Source organism: Drosophila eugracilis, unplaced genomic scaffold (genome assembly GCF_018153835.1).
Source record: "Drosophila eugracilis isolate 14026-0451.02 unplaced genomic scaffold, ASM1815383v1 contig_1284, whole genome shotgun sequence".
NCBI lineage: Eukaryota > Metazoa > Arthropoda > Insecta > Diptera > Drosophilidae > Drosophila > Drosophila eugracilis.
In genome coordinates, this window is record NW_024572078.1 from 238569 (window position 1) to 265258 (window position 26690).

General features: G+C 42.1%; 1 pseudogene; it reads right to left on the bottom strand.

Moving 5' to 3' along the window:
• Positions 1–26194, bottom strand: part of LOC121530294 — a 28021-nt pseudogene extending 1827 nt beyond the window's left edge.
• Between the last annotated feature and the right edge of the window lie 496 nt (positions 26195–26690).

Consider the following 26690-nt stretch of genomic DNA (forward strand, 5'->3'; position numbering starts at 1 on the left):
CGGCATCAATATTCAGGAGCTCAGCATTGAGACGATGATCGTTTGGAATGTCCTTTAAAACCCCCTTGTGGTTGGAGGTCCACTTCCTAAGCGGAAATCCGACAGAATTCAAAGCGGTTACTAACTCCTGGATGGCAAGTTGAGCTTCTCATTGAGAATTCGATCCTGTTAAAACGTCACCCGCATACATAAAATTGCGGATTATGTGACTGGCTTTTGGAAACTGCTGATCGACGTCATCAGCCAGCTGTTGCAGCACTCGGATGGCGAGATCGGACGAGCTTGTAATCTCGAATGTCCGATTCCTTGTTTCTGAATAGAATCCTTTGAAACGGCTTATGCTTTAGATCGACCCAGATCTGCCTATACATTTTCGTGATGTCCGTACTAAAGACATACTTGAAATAGCGCCACTTTAAAATCTGAATCGTTAAGTCAGATATGACGACTGGACCGGCATGAAGCACATCGTTCAAGCTAGTCCCATTTGCTGAAGGGCTGGAAGCGTTGAATACCACCCGCAGTTTCGTGGTGGTGCTTTCGGGTTTTATCACCGCATGATGTGGAAGGTAGTAGTTCGGAGAATTGTGAGTGGGCGAAACCTTTCTCATATGGCCTAAATCGAAATATTCTTGGATTACGGAGCTGTACTGCTCATTTAATGAAGTGTCTCTTCGAAAACGATTCTCGTTTCTGAGAAACTGAGCAAGTGCTATAGACCTTGAGTAACCCAACTCAGACCCACAATGATCGGGATCGCTGAACGGTAACGTCACTACGTACTTCCTGCTCGCGTCTTTAGTTCGTAGAAAATTACTTTCGCAGACGGAATCGGAATCTTTTACCACTTTTGATGGTAGATTTTCCACTTCCCAAAACTTAGTAAGAATTCTGTCTAAGGACGCCTCATTTGTCTTTGTTACTTGAGTCGTGCCTAAGTGGTATATGTGAATAATGGCCGTGCCTAGCAAAACAGCTCTAGGCCCGGTTGCGAAATAATTCTGCACGCCGTGCAGATTTTCTGAACCGTTGGCGGCCCCCGGTACAGCTGCATTTGGTGGACTTACCGAAGAACTATTACCGTCAGTTGGCCCACGGGAGTTGGGGTTGCCTTTATGCAGCAACGTATGATACCGCGCTCGACATGTGAAACAGCTGTGAGTGCTAGTACATTCACATAGCTGGTGGCCTCTCGCGAAACTTTTTAAGCAAAGCTGTTTCTGTTTGATGTAGTTGGTTCGCGCATCGACAGACATCTGGAGAAAACGCTGGCATAAGCGTTCAGGATGATTCTATCTTGCGCACAGATCGCAATTCTTTGGTTTTGTGACCACCTTAGCTTCGAAAGAGTTGAGCTTCCGGGAGACGGGTTGACTCTTAGTGCTAGTGTGTTTGCTGAGGCTTGGTTTCATATCCTCAATCGCCTCTAGCGTTCGGTATCGGTCACCAAGAAACGTGTTCATCTCACCCCACGTCGGAATGTCAGACGTGGATGAAAGAGACTGCTCCCATAAGGAGAGGGTCAGTTTTGGTAATCTACTGGCGCACAGGAATACCAGGAGACAGTCCCAGTTCTCAGTGGAAATGTCGGAATGAGCCAGAGTGATTAAAACACCCTTGGATTGTGCTCTGAAGATCTTTCAGAACCTGGCCTGATTCGGAATTGACGGACACCAAGTTAAAAAGGAGTTTGAGTTGGCTGTTTACGAGCAGTCTCTTATTTTCGAAACGGAAGCTCTGCCCATTTTAGATAATCTCCCTCGAATACTTCAGTGTCATGGCGGTAACCGGCACCCAGACGGAACGTAGTTGGACTGATTGGGTGAAAGGGCGGAGGTTGAATGCTGCGGAGTGGCTTGATCCATGAGCTCTCTGAGCTGAACAGATTGGTCTTTATACACCGAATAGCAATATTCATATTTTCGATCCAGAGTGAGCGGACTTGTTCTTTACGGACCTTACAGGTGTGGACGGACGAAGCTGATTGTCCTGGAGTTTCTATGGTCGCTCTGAAATGGCTCATCCGGTCGGACACCGTAATGAACTGCGGGAGAGCTGCAAATGCAATGTCGTCGCTCATTTTTGCCTGAGAACGAGTTGTTAGCGACTTTACTGACTTGGTCTGGATTTGTTACCTAACCTTAAGCGTTAGCGGACTTAGAGCCAATCGTTTCTGATGGCTCGTAGCAACAGACCACTTCTTGTCGCCTTCTTGGGTGGCTAATGAAGTTTCGCTCCTTGCCTTCGTTGTTGGCTTTGAAGCTACTGGGCTTAAGGTGCGCGCGCGAGGAGATGCGGATAGCAATTTTTGCAGACGGAACTGATAACTTTGTTTTGTCTTCGGGCATTCCGGGAATCAGAAATCCGAAATGAGAGCCAGAAATATGGAAACAAAGATATTACGCACCACCACGGCTTGAACAAGAAAAAAATGTATTTATTTATTTATTTAATAGATGTGAGCCGACGGCGTGTGCGAAATAGCGCTGCTGGAATAAGTATTATGCCAATGTTGGACAGGCTTGCAGTGTCGAAGGGTTCGTGGAATCAGGTTATTTTAATAATAAATGATATAATATATTATATTTATTTAATATTTAATATAATAAGTTGCTGTTGAAATTTTTGTCGGGTGTGCCGTATAAACGAGTGTGTGTTGCTTCCTTATGTGCAATATATAATATAATAACTTGCTGTTGAAATTCTTGTCGGGAGTGCCGTATGAACGAGTGTGATGTGTACGTACATCAAAGACTGTGCATCTGGATTATCAGTGTTTATGTATGGATGTGTGTGTTTGCGGGAACTCGGAAATATGTTTGTAGGGTATGTATATTATATGTATGCACATATGCCTCGACCGTTGGCAAGCGAATAGCGGAATAGCAAATAACGGGGAGGCCGAAAACGGCGAGGAATATGGCGAAACACACAAAACGGAGTCGGATGGAAAAATTTCCAGAATTTGAAGACGAAGAAGAGTAGAAAATCTCACACTGCCGTTGTGTCGGAAAACTCGGACTTGGAGTTGACACGGAAGGAAAAAAAACTTGCAGGAGTGTGAATGAAATTTAATGTTCGGACCACTGCTGAAGACCGGCAGAGAGACGGCGACGGAAAAATGTAGTACTTATCTTAATTGAGGTGAGAAATCCGCCTGTTGAACGCTGGAATGGTAGTTTGATCGTCTCCTGGAATATCCGGCTCGAAGGACCAAATGATGGAGTGGGGCGGATTGAATTTTCACATGGCACATATATCGTAATTTTTTCACTTTTTATTTACGGTAGTCAACCGTCTTCGTACAGTGTTAAATTAGAATAGCTTAATTATATGTGGGGAAAAAGCAAGTGCCGCTCGGAGAGAGGAGAGCACCATTAACAGTGCGAGAGAGCGAGATGAGAGAGGTCTGGAAGAACTGCTCTCACGACTGTTAAGGCCCCCTGGGGGACTGGACTGAACTGGAATTGGGCCGCTTTGGCGTGAACAATAATAAATGGGAGAAATACAGATGTAAACACATTAAAGAACTTTGAGATAAGCAAGTAAAAAAAGAACAAGAATTATTTTATAAGTCAATTGAATTGGAAATGTTTTATTTTGATCGAGTGGTAAATACAAGTAAAACAAAAATAAATTGTAAAATACATATAATATTTTATTAAAATTGTTAGTATACACATTATAAAATTGTACATTTATACGTATGTAAATATATTTATTAATTTTATTTATATGTTATAATAAAAAAAAACAAAAAATAATAATAAAACAAAAATAAAAATTAAATATTACATTGTCTTTTAATTTGGTATTTCTACTATAAAATTTCATCTTTATTTACCCAGCTGGCTTCCTCCATTGGAAAACCAAGACATTTTACCAAAACTTTATCACCTCTTCGCTTTAAAATTTTCTCAACTATAAATGTGTTCGGGAAATCAGTCTTTTTGAGTTCTTCTTTATAAAACCCACCCTGAATCGGATTACCTTTTTAATCTTTAAGTGAGTATGCTTTGGGGAGTGTATGGTTGACTTTTCTAATTTTAAATATTTCTGTTGTATAAGTCGGTGCATACCCTTTTTCAAACACATGTTTATACTTGCTAATACGAACGTGATCGCCATTTCGTAGTTTACTCTCAACATATATCTTCATATGATTATATGAGTCTTGTAATATTTGTTTTTTATTAGTTGTGTTGACACTGATTGGGCTCATTTTTATGGTTCTATGTACCCTATTATTGTAATCAAATATCAAATTTTTGTAAATATCTATTCACTCATATTTCCCATTGAAACTAAACTCACGCCACATTGACTCTTTGAGTCTATTAAAACGCTTAAAACGCTCGACAATTGATGCCTTAAGAGTGCTGAACGTCGAATAATGATTCATATCATAACGTTTCATTAAATGTTTAAGTTTTATGTTAAAAAACTCTTTTCCATCACCTGTTTGTAAATTTTTTGGTGTTTCATGACCTGATTTTAAGATTTTCTCCATTGCTTGATTGTAGTGCTTCACCCCAAGCAAATTTAGAAAACGTATCAATTACATTTAATAAGTAACGATAACCCTTGTTAGATGTTGAATAACCCTCCATTTCAACCAAGTCTGCTTGCCACAGATCGTTTATTCCCTTCGCTCATTTGCAATTGCTCGTTTAATCATATTCTTCGAATTGGTGTACAGGCTTCACCATCTATTTCAATTGTTGTCTATTTTGGTATCGCTGTCGGCTTGTTACATACTTAAAAATATAGTCCTCAATAACTTTTATCTTTTCAAGAACTTTCTCAAATATTTGATCAGTACTATCTGCTCTCTTGTTATAGACCTCAATTTTATTTTCAAGATTTGAAATTTTTGTAAGTCGACGATTAATACTTTGACTTACAAGTTTTCTTTGGTCTTCTCCCAACTTTCTGACACACTTATCTGTATATTGCTTTGTGGTCAAGTCATTATCATCTAAGGGCTTTATAGCGTTTTTAACTCTAATTTTAAGCGTTTAGATTACCATCAGTACCAATTAAAAAAGTTTCATTTGATTTAATACCTCTTTTTATACCCGTTACTCGTTGAGTAAAAGGGTATACTAGATTCGTTGAAAAGTATGTAACAGATAGAAGGAAGCGTTTGCGACCCTATAAAGTATATATATTCTTGATCAGGATCAATAGCGAAGTCGATTGAGCCATGTCCGTCCGTCCGTCCGTCCGTATGAACGCTGAGATCTCAGGAACTATAACAGATACAAAGTTGAGATTAACCATGAAGATTCTTGAGGTTCCGGGACAGAGCAAGTTTATTACAGCATCCTGCCACGCCCACTAACAAATCAAAAAAACTAAAATTGCTGAAATCTCAGGAACTATTGCAGTTAGAAAGTTGAAATTCAGAAAGTATAATCTTTAGATGCCAGCGCATCTTTTAGTGGTACTACTATCCGCACCCACCCATACGCCCACAAGGCTCAAAAGACAGTTTTCGGATTTTCTAGAAAAGCTGATATCTCGGTAACTGTAAGAGATAGAAAGATCGAATTAAACATGTAGGTTTTTATGATGCTCCCAATGCGAATTGTTTTTTTCCGATCAAGCCACGCCCACTCTAACGCCCACAAAACCCGAAAAACAAAAATGCACAAATCTTAAAAACTATATGAGCTACAAAAGTTTGCTTAGGAACTAGTATTTAAGAGATCCCTCTGCAACTTTCCACGGAGTTGCATCTTGACACGCCCGCTCTAACGCCCACAAGCCGCAGAAAAACTGTGGCGTCTATAATATTATTATGAATGCCTTCGTTTGACCTTGTATAACTAAGAAAATAAGGTTATAAGGCCTCACATGGGCAGTGACGTCACTATAAGCATACTCAACATACTTCCTCTGACAATAGGTGGCGCCTCGTGAATTTCCACTAGCAAAATAATATATTAAAATTTTGTAAAATAGTAACGGGTATCTTATAGTCGCGGCACTCGACTATAGCGTTTCCTCTTGCTAAATGATCTGATCGCTGCCTATCATTAGAAAAATGTCCAAACTTGTCAATAGACATGATGATTATAAATAAAAATCTTTTTTATGTTTAATATATATACTCTAATTAAACAATAATTCCCTCCTCTCGCAGTTCCTCTACTATTGAGAAAATCTCATTATTGTGATTGTTGTTACCCGCTGTTTTTGACGCCACTAAAATTTGTAACCGTTTGACTAGTTCATTCACATCATTCCAATATATATAATTTCGGTTTGATTCCTCCAGAGTCATATAACCGAAACCAGATTTCGTACGAAGTGGAGTGGATGTTGTAGGATTTTCATTATCGTTTATCATTTTTTTTAATAATTTTAGTATATTTTGATGCGCGGGAACCTTTAATTTGATTATACACGTTATGATCTAATCTGTGACCATTTGTTTCCAGTATAATATTTTTATATGTTTTCAAATCATGATCATTATAATTTTGGGGGTGTTTATGAAATATTAGAGAGTACAGACCAGGTGTCGGCTCGCAACTATTCCACTAGAAAAATGAATCTTGTTATCATTAATTTTTAGTTCACTATTCCCTAATGTTAATACATTATCTAAACTTTTTTAGGTCCGTAAGCCTTGTCCAATATATTTTCCCGACTCAAAAGGAAAGTAGAAATGAAAGGCATAAATGACCACAGTTGTATGTATCAAAATGTTGAACTCTCTCATAGTTGAATTGCATTTGTTTTCCCAAATACTTGACAACTTCTATAGGTGGTTGTAGATTTCCGAAACTATCAAAATAATGTATATCATTTTTATTTTTGTTATATGCTATCTAGGTGTACTATACCACATTCTCAAATTCTTGGAGAGCGTGGAAGTAAATCCCTCATATATACTCCTCGAAAATTTGGTATATATTTTTGAGCAAAAGTTGTAATGTCTATATTTGAAAGTGGTCCATTGGGTAGCTGACATATTAGTTTTTTCGCTTCTTAATACCATATCCCTTACTATATGGTTTAAGGTAAGTCCATAACCTGTTCTATACGGTCTGAGACATGACCCTTCTCCTACAGCAAGACTTTCAATTTTTCTATTATGTCGTTTCTTCTCCTCCATATCCTCTTTCGCCATTCTAGCATTGTTTATTGTTTTTGCAATTGCTGCACTTCCACTAGCTAAACTACCGTGGGCACTTAGGGCAGTCAAAATAGGTACGATTGGTAAAAAACCACCAGTTTTGGGTACATTAATTATTTCTTGTACTTTTACGTTTTTTTTTAATCCATTGTCGATTGAACTGATTTTTGTGCAATTTTAATTTAATTTAATTTAACAATTGAAAACACTAATGAATCGATTATAAAAACGGTACCCCATTATATTGATGTTTAATCATCAAAGATTTCTCATCGAATGAGGTACATAAGCTTTAAGAATGCGTTTAATAAGTCAAAAACAAAAAATATCGTTAGAAATATTAACGATGAAAACGAGAAAAAACAACCCCCACGACATAGTTCTCTGTTACCTAATACAATAAGAGCTCTTATTGTTGGACCTTCAAATTGTGGTAAAACCAACATTATGCTCAGTTTAATAGAGAGTTCAAACGGATTGAAATTCGAAAATTTTAACGTGTTTTCTAAGAGTTTATATCAACCTAAATATGAGTACTTGGAAAAATTAATAAAACCTATTAAAGGAATGGGATATCATACTTTCTCTCATAACGATGGTGTATTAGACCCCAGTGAAGCAAACAATAATTCTATTATGATATTTGATGATGTAGCTTGTGAAAAACAAGACAGCATAAGACCTTATTTTTGTATGGGTCGTCATAATAATATTGATTCCTTTTATTTATGTCAAACATATACCCATATACCTAACAACTTGATTCGTGATAATGCAAACTTTATAATAATGTTTAAACAAGATGATTTAAATATGCGACATATATATAGAGATCATATTAATACAGATATGGGGTACGACACTTTCGTGGAAATTTTTAAAAAATGTTGGAAGGATAAATTTGGTTTCTTGCTTATAAGTAAGGATAACGATATGGATAATGGAAGATATAAAAAAGGTTTTGATAATTAAATTAATTAATTAAATTATTTTGATTTAAAAAAGTTATTGGATTTGGTATAAAAATACATTAAAATTAAACATTTCCACAGTTTAACAAGAGATTTCATTATGTCTAGATCAGTGACCTTGTCCTTGAATGGAAATAGTTCTGTTATAAATACAAAATATTTTCCACCAATCGAATTGGATGGACGTTTTGAGTGTGCATTAATAGATTTTAGTATGTACAATTCAATCCCAAATATAGATGAAAAAACAATCTCTTCCATATTGGAACTAATGTAAACACCATTCCTACTGGATCCTATGAACAAAATGATATAACTGATTATATTTATAAAAAACTTAAAGATTATGGTATTGAAAAATCTTTTAAAATTAAAAGCAATAACAATACTCTTCAAGTTGAAATAACCAGCACTCGGGAGATGGTTTAAAAATTAATACTATTCGTTTGTAATGTAACATAATTAGTGGTTCAAATGTAGACAATACACCTAATCATACGTTACATTACTTGCCCATCAACTGTCATGAAATAAGCACACTTTCCATACGCATCGTAGATCAAAGCGGAGATTCGGATACCTATTCTCATGATAGAATGATTATTTACAATAAACGACCTGGTCCATACACTCAGCATTACAAATTGTAAAGCTATAGAAAGAGGATCTACTCACTTATTTTAAAAATAAGTCTAAAGTCTCTCGGCTTCAAACTTCAAATTTAATAAAATATACTGAAAGAAAACAATGAACGAAATTTTAAATTTTCGAGAAAAAGCTTACTCTGATGAGAGTATTTCGAAAAAGAGTTTCATACCTATTCGTCGTAAAATCAAACATTTAAACCAAATGATGAAATTCGAATTACTATCCAAAATCAAGATTTGTATGTGCTCCCTCATGAAAGTTACCTCAACTTTCAAGGAATTATTAGACAAGATACAACAGTCGGTTTTTTTTAAATATAATTGTATTGCTTACTTCTGGGATGAAATCAAGTACGAAATAAATGGATGCCAGATTGATAGAACTCGAATGTTAAACTTTCAGAAAATCGGGAGAGACCTAGGTTTGCAATAATCGGATTTACACTGAACGGAAAACTCGTCACAAATAGTTTATCAAACTTGAAGGTTTATTTAAATTCTGACTCATTCCCATAAGATAATTTAAATGTCGACTTCAATAAGAATCAGTTTGCTCACCTATATGAAATGTATTCAAGAATTCAATCTTGTAACTACAATCGTGAGTCACAACCATTTTCAACACCATCGGAATTATCGTAATTGATCCATCATATCAAAATGAAACAGTAAAATCCTGTCCTATTGACGTAAGAATTTCAACTGAACTGAAGACACCAAGTGACGAAAATACCCAAGCTTATTGCCTACTCATACATGATCGATTAGTCGAATATAATCCATTAAACGGATTAGTACAACGAGTTGTTTGATATTGTTTAAAAATGATTAAAGATATTATATCAATTGATATTCAAGGTTTCTTTGACAATAACAATAAATTTATTCTTAAAGAAATTGGAATAGTAGTTGAAAAGGAACCAATCTTGAATAATAGTTTTATTATAGAACCACCATATAATTTCACTTTATTAAATAGGTCGAAAAAAACTTAAGAGAATCAGAATAACTTTTTTGAATTCAGCTTTCGCCGAACTTGGTACCACTATGTCATCGATCTTGGTGAAATTGACATTTTCACAGTTAAGGAATTTGAGCCTTTCAGTGACGTCTGCGTATTTTATTACCCTGTTGCCTAAGTCCATTGCTACTCCTGCTTGCGTTAGCGAGTCGAAGCCTATTTTAGCATTGAACGTGCTCGGTATGTTCAACAAAAAAAATGCACATGCATTTGCATTATGCATTTGTCTTTGACGTCACTGGAGCCGTGAATAGAGCTCACAGTGAAATGGGTTTCGCTCGACGAACGGCAGTCGGGAGCGTTCCCTAAAAAATTAATGAGGTCATTAATTTCGGCAATGTCACTGTCCTTCTCAGTTTTTGGCAACTTTAGCCTCAGCTGTGGATGAGTAACCTGCCTCCTCCTGTTGGGGTTGGGCTATATTATTAACGCGTTGGCGTCTTTGGCCTGACTGACGAGGTGAGTTGGTGACGAGCGTGAGTTTCCTCTCGACCATAAGGTCGGCATCTCCTTGCCGAACCATTTCCAAATTCTGACGTAGCACCCTTAGGGACGTTTTGTCCGAGTATGTGCAATCTACCCTGGCTATACTTGCATCGAAATTTAAAACGGTATTGTGGGACGTGAGGAGTGACCGAGCGGGACCGCAAATTTTGTTTTTAATAATAACAACGGCCTCGTAGTGGGCTTCGCTGCCATCATATTTTTTAAATACTTCATATGCATCTGATGAAGACTACCTCCACGATGCGTATCCGTCGTGGCTACCATTTGATGTTGGCAGGGATTTTACAATGTCTAATTTGACATAACCCTCAACCTGCGGCGCTTGCACCGTCAGCGCGCTAACCTGTGTTCTAACAGATTCTAAATTTGAGGCAAATGCGCTTCTCAGACGCTCTTCTTGCGCAGCAAGAGCGGTGCCGACAGCATTTGCGACAATCGCTTGGACCATTTCAGCGTTCATCTCTGGTTCTTGGTCTATGCTCCTTACTTCTGGAGAGAATCCTATTTCTTTAATGTCGTCGCTTTCAATTTCTTTCTTAATTTCCCTATATTCCCAACTCATTAGCAGCTAAAGGGAGCTGAGAAAGTTAACGCTAGGTACACTGGACAAATGCGAGATATGGAACGTTTGGGACCTAAGAAAATTTGCTTTGATGGGGCCACTTTTCTGCAATATCGACACAGGCACCGTGGTCAAAACCGCAAAAAAAAAAAATTAGAGAAAAAAGTCGAGATGGTTTCCTCGCACTAATATTGAAGCGTCACCTAAAACACAAAAATGTTGTATTAATTTATCACAAGAACAAATTCAATTTACGGAACGACCAAGGAGCGTGGCAATAGACATTGGTCAATCGACTACTAACACAGACACACTGTATAAATTTGGAAAAAAATTCGATGTGAGCACAGGCACAATGGATGAACGTGTAATTAAAAAACAAGAGGAAACGCTATAGTCCAGTGCCGCGACTATAAGATACCCGTTACTATTTTACAAAATTTTAATATATTATTTTGATAGTGGAAATTCACGAGACGCCACCTATTGTCAGAGGAAGTATGTTGAGTATGCTTATAGTGACGTCACTGGCCATGTGAGGCCTTATAACCTTATTTTCTTTATAAATAGCGAAATAATGTTCCGATTTGAAAAATCTTTGGTAAATCGATAGATATTAATATAAATAAGTTATACTAGGTCAAACGAAGGGATTCATAGTAATATTATAGAGGCCACAGTTTTCTGCGGTTTGTGGGCGTAAGAGTGGGCGTAACCGGATGCAACTTCGTGACAAGTTGCAGAGGCACCTCCCAAATACGTTTGTAAATTTTGTAGCTCTTAAAGTTTTCGAGATTTTTGGAGTTTTGGTTTTTCCGGTTTCATGGGCGTTAGAGTGGCGTGGTTTGATTGGAAAAAACAATTCACATTGGGAGCATCATAAAAACCTACATGCCTTATCCGAAATTTCTATCTATTCTATCTATCTATCTATTCTATACCAAGGAATTACGTCTGGTATTTATGCTGCAAATACAGTGGCAACATATAATAACGCTTTTGTCCGGTTACTGAATACAACCAGTAACGACCAATTAGTCGGCATAAATAATATCAAATATAAACCTCTTTCGAATTATGAAATAATTCAAACAAACAAAAATTCAAGAACAGAAGAAGCCATAGGTCAACTACAGAAACATTTTTCAAAACAATTTAAGTCACAACTCACTGAAATATGTTCAAAATATAGTGATATATTCTGACTTGAAACCGAATCAATCACAACAAATAATTTTTACAAACAAGAATTAAGAGTAAAGGATAAAGAACCAGTGTACATAATAAATTACAGAACACCGCATAGTCATCAAGAAGAGATAAAGAAGCAAGTAAATAAGCTAATAAATGACAATATAATTGAAGAATCTGTATCCGAGTATAATAGCCCTCTTTTATTAGTACCCAAAAAACCACTTCCAGGTTCAGACGTTAAGAAATGGAGATTAGTAATAGACTATCGCCAAATAAATAAAAAATTACTGTCCGATAAATTTCCCCTACCCAGGTTCGACGACATTTTCCATCAACTAGGTAGAGCTAAATACTTTTCATGCCTTGACCTTATGTCATGATTTCATCAAATAGAGCTAGAAGAAAGCTCAAGAAATATAACGTCATTTTCAACAAACAATGGATCCGCTTCACGCGACTGCCATTTGGTTTAAAAATAGCACCAAATTCATTTCAGAGAATTATGACAATAGCATTCTCGGGTCTAGAACCATCACAAGCATTCTTTTATATAGGCGATCCAAACGTCATTGGATGTTCAGAGCAACATATGATCAAAAACCTAATCAATGTATTTGAACTCTATGGAAAAAATAACCTCAAATTACATCCACAAAAATGTTCATTCTTTATGCACGAGGTGACATTCCTTGCTCGCAAGTGCACAGATAAAGGAATACTTCCAGATGACAAAAAGTATGATGTCATCATGAATTATCCCGTACCACATGATGCGGACAGTGCTAGACGATATCGACGTTTTATAAAAAACTTCGCCGACTATTCACGGCACATAACAAGATTATGTAAAAGGAATGTCCCATTTTTATGGACAGACGAATGCCAAAAAGCATTCCTGTATTTAAAAAAGAAACTTATGGAACCAACCCTGCTGCAATACCCCGATTTTAGCAAAGAATTTAGCATAATCACTGATGCAAGTAAGCAAGCGTGTGGAGCAGTTTTAACCCAAAACTATAACGAACTCCAACTTCCAATTGCATACGCATCAAGAGCGTTCACAAAAGGCGAAAGCAATAAAAGTACTACAGAACAGGAATTAGCAGCAATTCACTGGGCGATATTACATTTTCGACCATATATATATGGCAAACATTTTACAATTAAAGCGGATCACAGACCTTTAACATATTTATTTTCCATGGTCAACCCAAGCTCAAAGTTGACACGTATGCGGTTAGAATTAGAAGAATATGACTTTACAGTCGAGTATCTAAAGGGTAAAGACAATTTTGTAGCAGACGCTCTATCACGGATAACAATATCCGAATTAAAAGATATACAAAAAAAATCCTGAAAGTCACTACCAGGTACCAAAGTAGACAGAATTTCTCAGAAAATAAAAAAGTAGAATTGCCAAGGCAATCTTCAGAAAAAGCTCCTCAGCCCAACGTATACAACGTCATAAACAATAACGAAGTACGTAAAGTAGTGACTTTGCATATGACAGATAAGAAAATTATAGCAAGAATAGATATTGGCGATATATATACAAATGGAAATATTGATTTAGGTCAACTATTCCCATGGCTTGAAAAAGAAGCCGGTATATTAATAAGCTCTGAAAAAATTTCAATAGATAATTTCAAAAATATGGGCAATGAAAGAAATGTCAAAAATGCCAGAAATCAAAAATAGTAAAACATAATAAGACCCCGTTAATCATAACTGAAACACCAGTAAAAGCTTTTGACAGAGTTATAGTGGATACAATTGGTCCATTACCAAAGTCAGAGCAAGGATATGAATATGCAGTTACACTTATATGTGACTTGACTAAATATTTAGTAGCTATACCAGTTGCAAACAAAAGTGCAGCAACAATAGCAAAAGCAATGTTTGAATCTTTTATTCTCAAGTACGGTCCAATGAAGACGTTCATTTCGGACATGGGAACGGAATATAAGAATTCAATTATAAATGATTTGTGCAATTTTTTAAAGATTAATAATATAACATCTACTGCACACCACCACCAGACCGTTGGAACAGTTGAAAGAAGTCGCAGAACTTTTAATGAATACATACGATCTTATATATCAGCTGATAAAACTGATTGGGACGTATGTATTCAATATTTTGTATACTGTTTTAACACGACCCCTTCTAAGGCTCATAACTTTTGTCCATATGAATTAGTTTTCGGAAAGACAAGCAGTCTACCAGAATACCTTAATACCATAAGTAGTATAGAACCTATATACAACATAGATGATTATGCTAGAGAAAGTAAATATAGACTAGAAGTAGCTTATAAAAGAGCAAGAAATATGCTTGACTTAAATAAACATAAAAATAAGAAATTATATGATTCGAAAGCGAAGGAGATACTTTTATCCGTAGGAGATAAAGTTTTACTGAGAAATGAAGTAGGACATAAGCTAGATTTCAAATACATAGGGCCTTATACAATAGGATAACTCGAAGACAGAGATAATATAATTATATCCGGAAATAATAATAAAAAACAAACAGTTCATAAGGATAGGATAAAAAAGTTTATTTCTTAATTGTTTTTCCATACACAAATAATAACATAAAAAAAAATATATATATATATATATTGAATATAAAAATATTTTTTTAATCAATTTCATTTTTCTTTATCGTTATTAAGAATGATTAAAAAAAAAAACAAAAAAAAAATTTTTTATTTTTATATAATATTTAAATTTTAACATTTTATAATAAGCAAAAATATAAAAAAAAATAACTTCACTTAGTTACGTTATTTTTCAAAAGGAGGGAGATTTACTATGCGCACTTATCGAATCTCTACTGTACTTATATACAGCACCAAGACATACATAATTTATATGTATGCATACACTGTGACACTTTGTTGCAATGTTATTATAAACATCCCAATTCAAGTGCATGTGTAACATGATCGCGATTTTACATACATAACAAAGAGCGCATAACATATGCCTTCCGCCAATATATAACAACATATATATGTATACATAATGCAGCCGCTCCGCTGCTGACTTTACCGGCAGCGCAGCTACGCGGTTTAGCCTAAGCATAGCCTTAATGATTTTTCACAAAACAGATATTGTCCAACAATTGGAGCGACACGTACATGTTGCTCCAAATAAAAAAGATCACAATATTAAATCAATGTGTTTTAATTATAAAGAACCTTATCTAAAGTGATTGCATATGAACCTCACTACACATTAAATTTCGTTCACACTGCTGCAAGATTTTTTTCCTTCCGTCTCAACTCCAAGCCTAAGTTTTCTGACACAAGGGCAGTGTAAGATTTTCTATTCTTCTTCGTCTTCAAATTCTGCAAATTTTTCCATCCGACTCCGTTTTGTGTGTTTCGCCATATTCCTCGCCGTTTTCGGCCTCCCCGTAGCCTATTCCGCTATTCGCTTGCCAACGGTCGAGGCATATGTGCATACATATAATATACATACATACAAACATACATTTTTTTGGTGCAATTAATCCGCGAAAAATTGACCAAGTGAACAGTGAAATTGTGTGGTGACAAAAATAAGGCATAATTAATATTGGCCAGCCGGTGTGAATTAGTTCCGAAAATTTTTAAATTCACCGAACAGTCCGCCGCTGGACTAATATTTTTTTTCCCAATCAGTGTTTTTTTAACACCACAGTCCACTTATCAACGCTCCACTGTGCCAACCTAAGCCCCACATATATACATACTTGCATGCATGTCAATATCTTTCCATATATTTTCTGCCTCCAATTACAGGAAATAAATAAATTATAAAATTATATTGAAATAAAATCTGTTTAAAAAAAAAACGCAATTTCACTACAAATCCATGATAGTATCTCCTAAATTCTCAACCTGGACGCCTCAGTAGCCGTGTTGTGTTTTTTTTTTTTTTTTTGGTGCTGTTTTTTTTCCTTTGGGGTGAACTACGTAAAGGGTGCCGACGGCATACCCGGTTGCGAAACACAAAATTAAAAAAAAATCAATAAGTTTTGAAAATAGTTAGGAATTCAATATCTACTTACGAGCCACATTTATATAAATATACACATATAGATCGTCATCAATTCTTTTCCAAACGAGCACGTTTTTTCCGGTACTTGTCCATTTTCCGTGCCTCTAGCGCAGCTTCTACTCCGCATCAGGCAACATCCGCCTACAATCTCGACAAACCTCGTCTACTTCTGGGTTGTTTTTGGTTCCTGAAGTTTTTTTTCACATTCGATTTGTGCTGCACACGACCTTCCTTTCGACATCGGCGCCGCTAGTGCCCACTAGATCCCATTGAGCCCACTGATCGCAATCCATCCGCGATCTCACCGTTCTCATCACATCAGTGTGTCTCAATCCGCATCTCCGTGGACGCCTCTTTTGAAGCCTAAGGCGACCAGGGCCATTGCAAGTGCATAGAGTGACGAATCCGTCAATACAATCCCCGGTCCTTCACAGAGGCAGACTCGCTCCGTTGTGAAAATGGCTCAAAGTGCGGTCGAAGTGGCGCTGAAAAAGTTCATCGCCACAACAGATCGAATTAGCCAACTTGAGGCTAACATAAATACCCAGGGCGCCCCAGAAACGGAAATAGGCAAACAATACATGTGCGAAGTCCTGGGACCAAATGCTCCGAATTGCTAGCCGTGTCCGACGACAATTCGGCCACCTCAACAGTGCTGGAATCGAAGTACAGCTAAGGTTACTCCGTATATTCGAGGTGTATTGCCCAGCTTCGGGAGAAAATTGCCTCCCAATCCACTCAGGCTTCCGTCAATGTCCACACGCCCGCGTCTGCAGGCTGCCGGTTACCTCCAGTGGATACCGAGGTCTTTGCGGGTGATTATCTTCGGTGGCCCACCTTCAGAGACTTGTTTACGGCCATTTACATCCAAAACTCGCGGCTCACCACAGTAGAGAAGTTGTTCCACTTGCTGTCCAAAACAATTGGTGACGCACACGCCATTGTTTCTAAGGCTCCGCTTACCCATGAGGGGTTTGTCGCAGCGTGGCAAAGCCTCACAGACCGTTTTGAGAACTGGCGGCTTTTGGTCAAGTTGAAGATCCTTTTCAACCTCCAGTCTATTTCTCAAGAGTCCGGGGTCGCGCTGAGGGTGCTCAAAGCACCTGACAGCCCTAGAAATGTCCACCATCAATGTTGAGGCTTGGGACTGTCTCCTGGTATTTATGATTTCCTCAAAGCTCCCCAAAGTCACACTTTCTATGTGGGAGCAATCCGTACATAATAAGGCCGAAATTCCAACATGGAAGGAATTAGATAACTTCCTGACAGAGCGCCACTCTGGAGGCCATCGACGACGTCAGGCCTAGTGGCTCCGGGCAATTTCCGCCAAGGTCGGGACTTCTTACTGCCCCTGCTCGGAGGCTCAATTCATACGAGACTCGATTGGTTCCGGGCCGAAAAGGGCTGCGATCTCTGTTCGAGGGAGAACCACCCTATTCGCTTATGTCCGCGTTTCCTAGAAATGAACGTGGATGGGCGCTCTGACTACATTAAGATGAAGCAGTTATGTTTGAACTGTTTTGCCTGAGGGCACCAGCAGCGAGAATGCCCGAGCGCCCATACCTGCTTCACATGCCACAGCCGACATCACATTCTCCAGCACCGCGGCAATCCGTTCGCTACCGCTCCAAGTCCGCCAATTCCAGCCAGGGCTCGACCCGCACAAGCTGCCAGGAGCACAAATGGCTCAGAGGATCAGTCGGATGTGCAGGTGTGCTTCGCTTCCGGGTCAGGAGCCGTCCTACTGGGCACGGCCCTTATCAACGTGTGCCATTTGGGGTGCAGTGTTCAGGCACGAGCACTGATAGACTCAGGGTCCGAAGCGACTTTCATAACGGAACGACTGTTCAACCTTGTCAAGCTTCCCTTCGAGACGATTCAAGCCCAAGTGTCCGGTCTTAATCAGACCATTTCCGCGCAGTCTACTAAATTGTGCCATTTCTCCATTCGGTCGCCGGGCTACAATTAGAGACTGCGGCTTACGTTCTTCCGCAGTTGGCAGGAAATCTGCCATCATATCCGATTCCTCGAGATCGTCTCAAGGGGCTGCCCGACATTCCCCTGGCGGACCCCAACTTCTTTGAAAGCTCCCAAGTCGATGTGTTAATAGGAGCTGACATTCTTCCGTCCATTCTCCTCGGTAATACCAGGGCTAACATCTGCGGGTCGCTTCTCGGTCAAGAAACCATTTTTGGATGGGTGCTGACATGGGTGCTGACTCGCTGGATCAGCTCCTCCCCAAATTTTGGGAGGTGGAGGATGTGCCCACACAGATCAATTCGGAATCGGATTCAGTTTGCGAGCACAATTTTGTCCAGACGACGAGAAGAGACGAGTGTGGCAAGTACTTTGTGACGCTCCCCTTACGCGACCCCGAGCAGAAGGGTTCCGAACTATCGGCTTCACGGTTCTTTGCTCTTGCTCAGTTCCTGCGTAATGAGCAGCGCCTGAAGAGGGATCCGCCCCTTAAGGCCCGCTATGACTCGGTAATCCAGGAATACATCGACTTAGGCCACATGACGGAGGTCTCTTCCACGAGCAGTTCCGCTACCTACTATCTTCCACATCATGCAGTCTTCAAGCCCGAATGCACGACCACCGAGATGCGGGTAGTCTTCAATGCTTCGAACCCGTCCGCAAACGGGACCAGTCTGAACAACATTCTTTACGCGGGCCCGGTCTTACAATCAGACCTGACGATTCAAATCCTAAAGTGGCGATACTTTTGGTTTGTCTTCAACGCCGACATCGAGAGGATGTATCGGCAAATTTGGGTAGACCACAAGCATACTCCGCTCCAACGTATTTTGTTTCGCAATCCCGATGTGGAGATCCGCGACTACGAATTAAAAACGGTCACCTTCGGTGTCAATTGTGCCCCGTTCCTAGCGATCCGTGTCCTACAACAGCTCGTGAACCGGTATTGCTCCAGCTGCCTGGCTCACGAGCACTCCGACGGATCGTGTCGGCGTGGGAACTGCTGTAGAACGTGTGGTCAGGATCACCACTCGCTGCTGCACCTCGTGGAGAAGCCGCGGGTGCGGCGCCAGCCGCGTCAAGAGGAGCACCGGTCACGGAGCGCGGGAGACAGTACACGGAGTGTCTCAGCTGGCACTCAGCCGCCGTCCGTCAACTCCTGGCGCGGTTCGGTTGCTTCTCGGCCTTCGTCCGCCACCTTCCGGCACTCACAAGCCGGTCCACGGCCATCGACTTCCCGGCGCTCGTCGGCAGCTCCTCGGCATTCTTCCGCCACTGGCCGGCAAGCTTCAGGTGCTCCACGGCCTTCGTCCGCCACTCATTGGGTGCCGTCCACCGCTCGTCCACCCGCGTCATCCGCGCTTAGGCAACTTTCTGCCTCTCGTCAAGGGACCCCGCTGGACGCGGCCGCTGCGCCCACCCTATGGTCGCTGCTGCAGCGGAACAGCGTCAATGCGCTGCCGACCGCGCTAGTGCGCATTGACACCGGGACCCGGATCTTCGACACGGGGGCCCTTATCGACCCGTGTACACCCTCGAGCTGCATCGACGCATGGCTAGCGGCGTGTTTCCGTCTACAGCGTGGGGGACGAACAAAACGGATGATAGCGTTCGGTTGGAGGTCGTTTTCAAAATCGAGCCTCACTTGCGCGTTCGTACACCGTCTCGAGAGCTGAGCAAGGCGGTGCGTGCCCACTTCCGAGGCGTGACACTGGCGGATGAGCGGTTCTATCTGCCAGCGACGATCTCCGTTCTCCTGGGCGCGGATATGTACCCGCGTATCATGCAGCCGGGCTTCCTGAAGATCCAGGAAGGCCTCCGGTGGTCCAGAGCACCGTTTTTTTGGATGGGTCGTGTCCGGAGCCTGTTACCAACCGTAGCGACGAGGGAGCTGTTGCAACCCGATTGATTGCAAGGGGGGCGGGATGCTTAGGTGAGGGGCTATTGTGCCGCCGCTCATCTGAGCTTAAGAGGGCATCCGCGCTGAAAACCGCATCCACGCTGAAGAGCGCATCCGCGCTGAAGAGCGCATCCGCCCTCGCCCCTCTCTGCGCAATCTTGCACTCTCTCTCTCTCGGGTCCAACTGCAGCGGTCGGCCGTCTGCGATCGTCCGCTCTGGCGGTAGCGGCTTTTTCTTAAGTTAAGCCAGGTTAAGCCAGTTTCATGTATGCAGCAGAATAAAGCTGACGGCCTTACTCCACGACGCCCCCGACTTCATCTTCTCTACAACAAAGTGGTATCTTTTTGTGGCAACATCGCCCCCCTACAACTATGAAATCTGGAGTGTGTCAAGGTAATGCCCTGGGTCCCAAACTTTATGTACTTTATACAGCTGACATCCCCACAAACGAGTGCCTAAATACATTAACGTTTGCTGACGACACCGCCATCTTGAGCCGCTCAAAATTCTTGACGCACTCGGCAGAGCAACTAGCGAATCACCTAGTGTTACCCGAGAGGTGGCTGTCTGACTGTGCTGTTAGAATAATCAAACAAAAAAGCAAACACAAAACGTTCAAATAGCAAGACTTAAAGTGACCTACTAGAGAAAACTAAACAAAAATCCAAGAAACTCGCTCTAACTATGAATCTCACCATGTCTTAGACTTAAGATTTTATAACATATTGTTACTCTCCAACAGTAGAGGGTGTAAGTACAAACCAGTAACACAAAAAAAAAATAAAATAAAATCATTTTTATACTCTACGAGTAACGGGTATATCTGGTTCGTTGAAAAATATGCAACAACTTTCCGTCTGTCCGTTTGAACGCTAAGATTTCAGGATCTATAAGAGATACAAAGTTCAGTTTAATCAGACAGACTCTAGAAGTTCCTACGTAGCGCAAGTTTATTTCAGCAGCGGCCACGTCCACTCCTACGCTCACCAGAGATGCCACTACTACTCTAACGGCTAATAACCACTGAAAACTGTGGTTTCCATAGAATTAGAATTTATGTTTTTGGTTGACATTGTTTAACATTTTTTTGTTGAAATCTATCGATAAACCAAACATTTTTTAATCGAAACATATTTTTTACATTTTGTTTAGGGAATGTAGCCTATAAAGCTTCAGATGGGCAGTGGCGACACCATCAGTTATTAAACATGTTTTTTTTTATATTACAAATTTTGCTTTAAGGTGATGAATTCTAATATTTATAAGAGTTATTTAGGTTTTTCATTTAAGGAAAACAACAGTTTCTTGAAATATTGAACAAAATCTGGAGTGCGATTTGATATAATTAGCCCTTTAACTTCTGCGTAAGCGTTCTAAGAGTGCATGTCATTTTGCCCGGTTCTGCTATTAAACTCCGAATTTCAAACCAGTATGTGGGAACGTGCTTGAGTTTGCCGAACCCTCTAAAGATCTGTATAAATGACAAAAACATTGAAGAATTCGAGCTTTTTTATATGCTAAGTGAGTGATGATAAGACAAGGTCAAAACCGAAAAAAATGAACATGATGACCTATCAGTCGACACTGAAGTAGACTTCGAGTCCAGCCCTGAAGAAGAGACGAAAAAGAGAGAACTGATGAAACCTTCAACCCTGAAGAACAAGTGAACAAAGACCACATGAAGTTTTAAGATGCCTTTAGGAGGTAAGATTCAGCTGAGTGAAAGAAAGCCATGCATCAATAAAGAAAAGCATACTTGGATTTTAGCAAAAATTTTTGACAAGAAGTAAAGATGGAAACGATTTGGTCGATATGCCTATGCTTGGCACGAGATCAGACCTAGCATACAGGGTAGGGTTAATTTTGGATACACTAGAAAATCCGACTTAAAAGGAAATCGTGCGAGTCAAAAGAGTCTTCTGAATTATAGCAGGGACTCTGCCCCTGGGAATCGTTTATCGCAGAATTGTTGCATAAAGTCAGGACGTTCAACTTCTTGAGTCATCGTGAAGTAAGCATAAGGTGCGGTTTTCTGTTCTAGTCAATTACAAAATGAACTACCGAAGCAGAGATCATCGCAGCGAACCAAGAAGCTAATGAAGCAATTTACTTGAGCAGATCTTCAGAGGGTTCGGCAAACTCAAGCACGTTCCCACATACTGGTTTGAAATTCGGAGTTTAATAGCAGAACCGGGCAAAATGCCATGGACTCTTAGAACGCTTAATGTTAAACAATGTCAACCAAAAACATAAATTCTAATACTATGGAAACCACAGTTTTCAGTGGTTATTAGATTTACCCGTTACTCGTAGAGTATAAAAATGATTTTATTTTTTTATTTTTTTTTTGTGTTACTGGTTTGTACTTAAACCCTCTACTGTTGGAGAGTAACAATATGTTAAAAAATCTTAAGTCTAAGACAAGAACTTAAGTATCAAATTAACCGTTTTTATAGCAGGTGCCGCAAGTGTAATTATTGCTGGGCCGGGAGGTCGTTTCGTCGTAGTTGAATTATGCCTGTGACCATGGTGAGATTCATAGTTAGAGCGAGTTTCTTGGATGTTTGTTTAGTTTTCTCTAGTAGGTCACTTTAAGTCTTGCTATTTGAACGTTTTGTGTTTGCTTTTTTGTTTGATTATTCTAACAGCACAGTCAGACAGCCACCTCTCGGCTAACACTAGGTGATTCGCTAGTTGCTCTGCCGAGTGCGTCAAGAATTTTGAGCGGCTCAAGATGGCGGTGTCGTCAGCAAACGTTAATGTATTTAGGCACTCGTTTGTGGGGATGTCAGCTGTATAAAGTACATAAAGTTTGGGACCCAGGGCATTACCTTGACACACTCCAGATTTCATAGTTGTAGGGGGGCGATGTTGCCACAAAAAGATACCACTTTGTTGTAGAGAAGATGAAGTCGGGGGCGTCGTGGAGTAAGGCCGTCAGCTTTATTCTGCTGCATACATGAAACTGGCTTAACCTGGCTTAACTTAAGAAAAAGCCGCTACCGCCAGAGCGGACGATCGCCGACGGCCGACCGCTGCAGTTGGACCCGAGAGAGAGAGTGCAAGATTGCGCAGAGAGGGGCGAGGGCGGATGCGCTCTTCAGCGCGGATGCGCTCTTCAGCGTGGATGCGGTTTTCAGCGCGGATGCCCTCTTAAGCTCAGATGAGCGGCGGCACAATAGCCCCTCACCTAAGCATCCCGCCCCCCTTGCAATCAATCGGGTTGCAACAGCTCCCTCGTCGCTACGGTTGGTAACAGGCTCCGGACACGACCCATCCAAAAAAACGGTGCTCTGGACCACCGGAGGCCTTCCTGGATCTTCAGGAAGCACGGCTGCATGATACGCGGGTACATATCCGCGCCCAGGAGAACGGAGATCGTCGCTGGCAGATAGAACCGCTCATCTGCCAGTGTCACGCCTCGGAAGTGGGCACTCACCGCCTTGCTCAGCTCTCGAGACGGTGTACGAACGCGCAAGTGAGGCTCGATTTTGAAAACGACCTCCAACCGAACGCTATCATCCGTTTTGTTCGTCCCCCACGCTGTAGACGGAAACACGCCGCTAGCCATGCGTCGATGCAGCTCGAGGGTGTACACGGGTCGATAAGGGCCCCCGTGTCGAAGATCCGGGTCCCGGTGTCAATGCGCACTAGCGCGGTCGGCAGCGCATTGACGCTGTTCCGCTGCAGCAGCGACCATAGGGTGGGCGCAGCGGCCGCGTCCAGCGGGGTCCCTTGACGAGAGGCAGAAAGTTGCCTAAGCGCGGATGACGCGGGTGGACGAGCGGTGGACGGCACCCAATGAGTGGCGGACGAAGGCCGTGGAGCACCTGAAGCTTGCCGGCCAGTGGCGGAAGAATGCCGAGGAGCTGCCGACGAGCGCCGGGAAGTCGATGGCCGTGGACCGGCTTGTGAGTGCCGGAAGGTGGCGGACGAAGGCCGAGAAGCAACCGAACCGCGCCAGGAGTTGACGGACGGCGGCTGAGTGCCAGCTGAGACACTCCGTGTACTGTCTCCCGCGCTCCGTGACCGGTGCTCCTCTTGACGCGGCTGGCGCCGCACCCGCGGCTTCTCCACGAGGTGCAGCAGCGAGTGGTGATCCTGACCACACGTTCTACAGCAGTTCCCACGCCGACACGATCCGTCGGAGTGCTCGTGAGCCAGGATACCGGTTCACGAGCTGTTGTAGGACACGGATCGCTAGGAACGGGGCACAATTGACACCGAAGGTGACCGTTTTTAATTCGTAGTCGCGGATCTCCACATCGGGATTGCGAAACAAAATACGTTGGAGCGGAGTATGCTTGTGGTCTACCCAAATTTGCCGATACATCCTCTCGATGTCGGCGTTGAAGACAAACCAAAAGTATCGCCACTTTAGGATTTGAATCGTCAGGTCTAATTGTAAGACCGGGCCCGCGTAAAGAATGTTGTTCAGACTGGTCCCGTTTGCGGACGGGTTCGAAGCATTGAAGACTACCCGCATCTCGGTGGTCGTGCATTCGGGCTTGAAGACTGCATGATGTGGAAGATAGTAGGTAGCGGAACTGCTCGTGGAAGAGACCTCCGTCATGTGGCCTAAGTCGATGTATTCCTGGATTACCGAGTCATAGCGGGCCTTAAGGGGCGGATCCCTCTTCAGGAGCTGCTCATTACGCAGGAACTGAGCAAGAGCAAAAGAACCGTGAAGCCGATAGTTCGGAACCCTTCTGCACGGGGTCGCGTAAGGGGAGCGTCACAAAGTACTTGCCACACTCGTCTCTTCTCGTCGTCTGGACAAAATTGTGCTCGCAAACTGAATCCGATTCCGAATTGATCTGTGTGGGCACATCCTCCACCTCCCAAAATTTGGGGAGGAGCTGATCCAGCGAGTCAGCACCCATGTCAGCACCCATCCAAAAATGGTTTCTTGACCGAGAAGCGACCCGCAGATGTTAGCCCTGGTATTACCGAGGAGAATGGACGGAAGAATGTCAGCTCCTATTAACACATCGACTTGGGAGCTTTCAAAGAAGTTGGGGTCCGCCAGGGGAATGTCGGGCAGCCCCTTGAGACGATCTCGAGGAATCGGATATGATGGCAGATTTCCTGCCAACTGCGGAAGAACGTAAGCCGCAGTCTCTAATTGTAGCCCGGCGACCGAATGGAGAAATGGCACAATTTAGTAGACTGCGCGGAAATGGTCTGATTAAGACCGGACACTTGGGCTTGAATCGTCTCGAAGGGAAGCTTGACAAGGTTGAACAGTCGTTCCGTTATGAAAGTCGCTTCGGACCCTGAGTCTATCAGTGCTCGTGCCTGAACACTGCACCCCAAATGGCACACGTTGATAAGGGCCGTGCCCAGTAGGACGGCTCCTGACCCGGAAGCGAAGCACACCTGCACATCCGACTGATCCTCTGAGCCATTTGTGCTCCTGGCAGTTTGTGCGGGTCGAGCCCTGGCTGGAATTGGCGGACTTGGAGCGGTAGCGAACGGATTGCCGCGGCGCTGGAGGGTGTGATGTCGGCAGGTATGGGCGCTCGTGCAGTCTCGCTGCTGGTGCCCTCAGGCAAAACAGTTCAAACATAACTGCTTCATCTTAATGTAGTCAGAGCGCCCATCCACGTTCATTTCTAGGAAACGCGGACATAAGCGAATAGGGTGGTTCTCCCTCGAACAGAGATCGCAGCCCTTTTCGGCCCGGAACCAATCGAGTCTCGTATGAATTGAGCCTCCGAGCAGGGGCAGTAAGAAGTCCCGACCTTGGCGGAAATTGCCCGGAGCCACTAGGCCTGACGTCGTCGATGGCCTCCAGAGTGCGATGGCGCTCTGTCAGGAAGTTATCTAATTCCTTCCATGTTGGAATTTCGGCCTTATTATGTACGGATTGCTCCCACATAGAAAGTGTGACTTTGGGGAGCTTTGAGGAAATCATAAATACCAGGAGACAGTCCCAAGCCTCAACATTGATGGTGGACATTTCTAGGGCTGTCAGGTGCTTTGAGCACCCTCAGCGCGACCCCGGACTCTTGAGAAATAGACTGGAGGTTGAAAAGGATCTTCAACTTGACCAAAAGCCGCCAGTTCTCAAAACGGTCTGTGAGGCTTTGCCACGCTGCGACAAACCCCTCATGGGTAAGCGGAGCCTTAGAAACAATGGCGTGTGCGTCACCAATTGTTTTGGACAGCAAGTGGAACAACTTCTCTACTGTGGTGAGCCGCGAGTTTTGGATGTAAATGGCCGTAAACAAGTCTCTGAAGGTGGGCCACCGAAGATAATCACCCGCAAAGACCTCGGTATCCACTGGAGGTAACCGGCAGCCTGCAGACGCGGGCGTGTGGACATTGACGGAAGCCTGAGTGGATTGGGAGGCAATTTTCTCCCGAAGCTGGGCAATACACCTCGAATATACGGAGTAACCTTAGCTGTACTTCGATTCCAGCACTGTTGAGGTGGCCGAATTGTCGTCGGACACGGCTAGCAATTCGGAGCATTTGGTCCCAGGACTTCGCACATGTATTGTTTGCCTATTTCCGTTTCTGGGGCGCCCTGGGTATTTATGTTAGCCTGTCTGTTGTGGCGATGAACTTTTTCAGCGCCACTTCGACCGCACTTTGAGCCATTTTCACAACGGAGCGAGTCTGCCTCTGTGAAGGACCGGGGATTGTATTGACGGATTCGTCACTCTATGCTACTATGGCTGGGTGGGCGTTTTTTGTAATGGCCCTGGT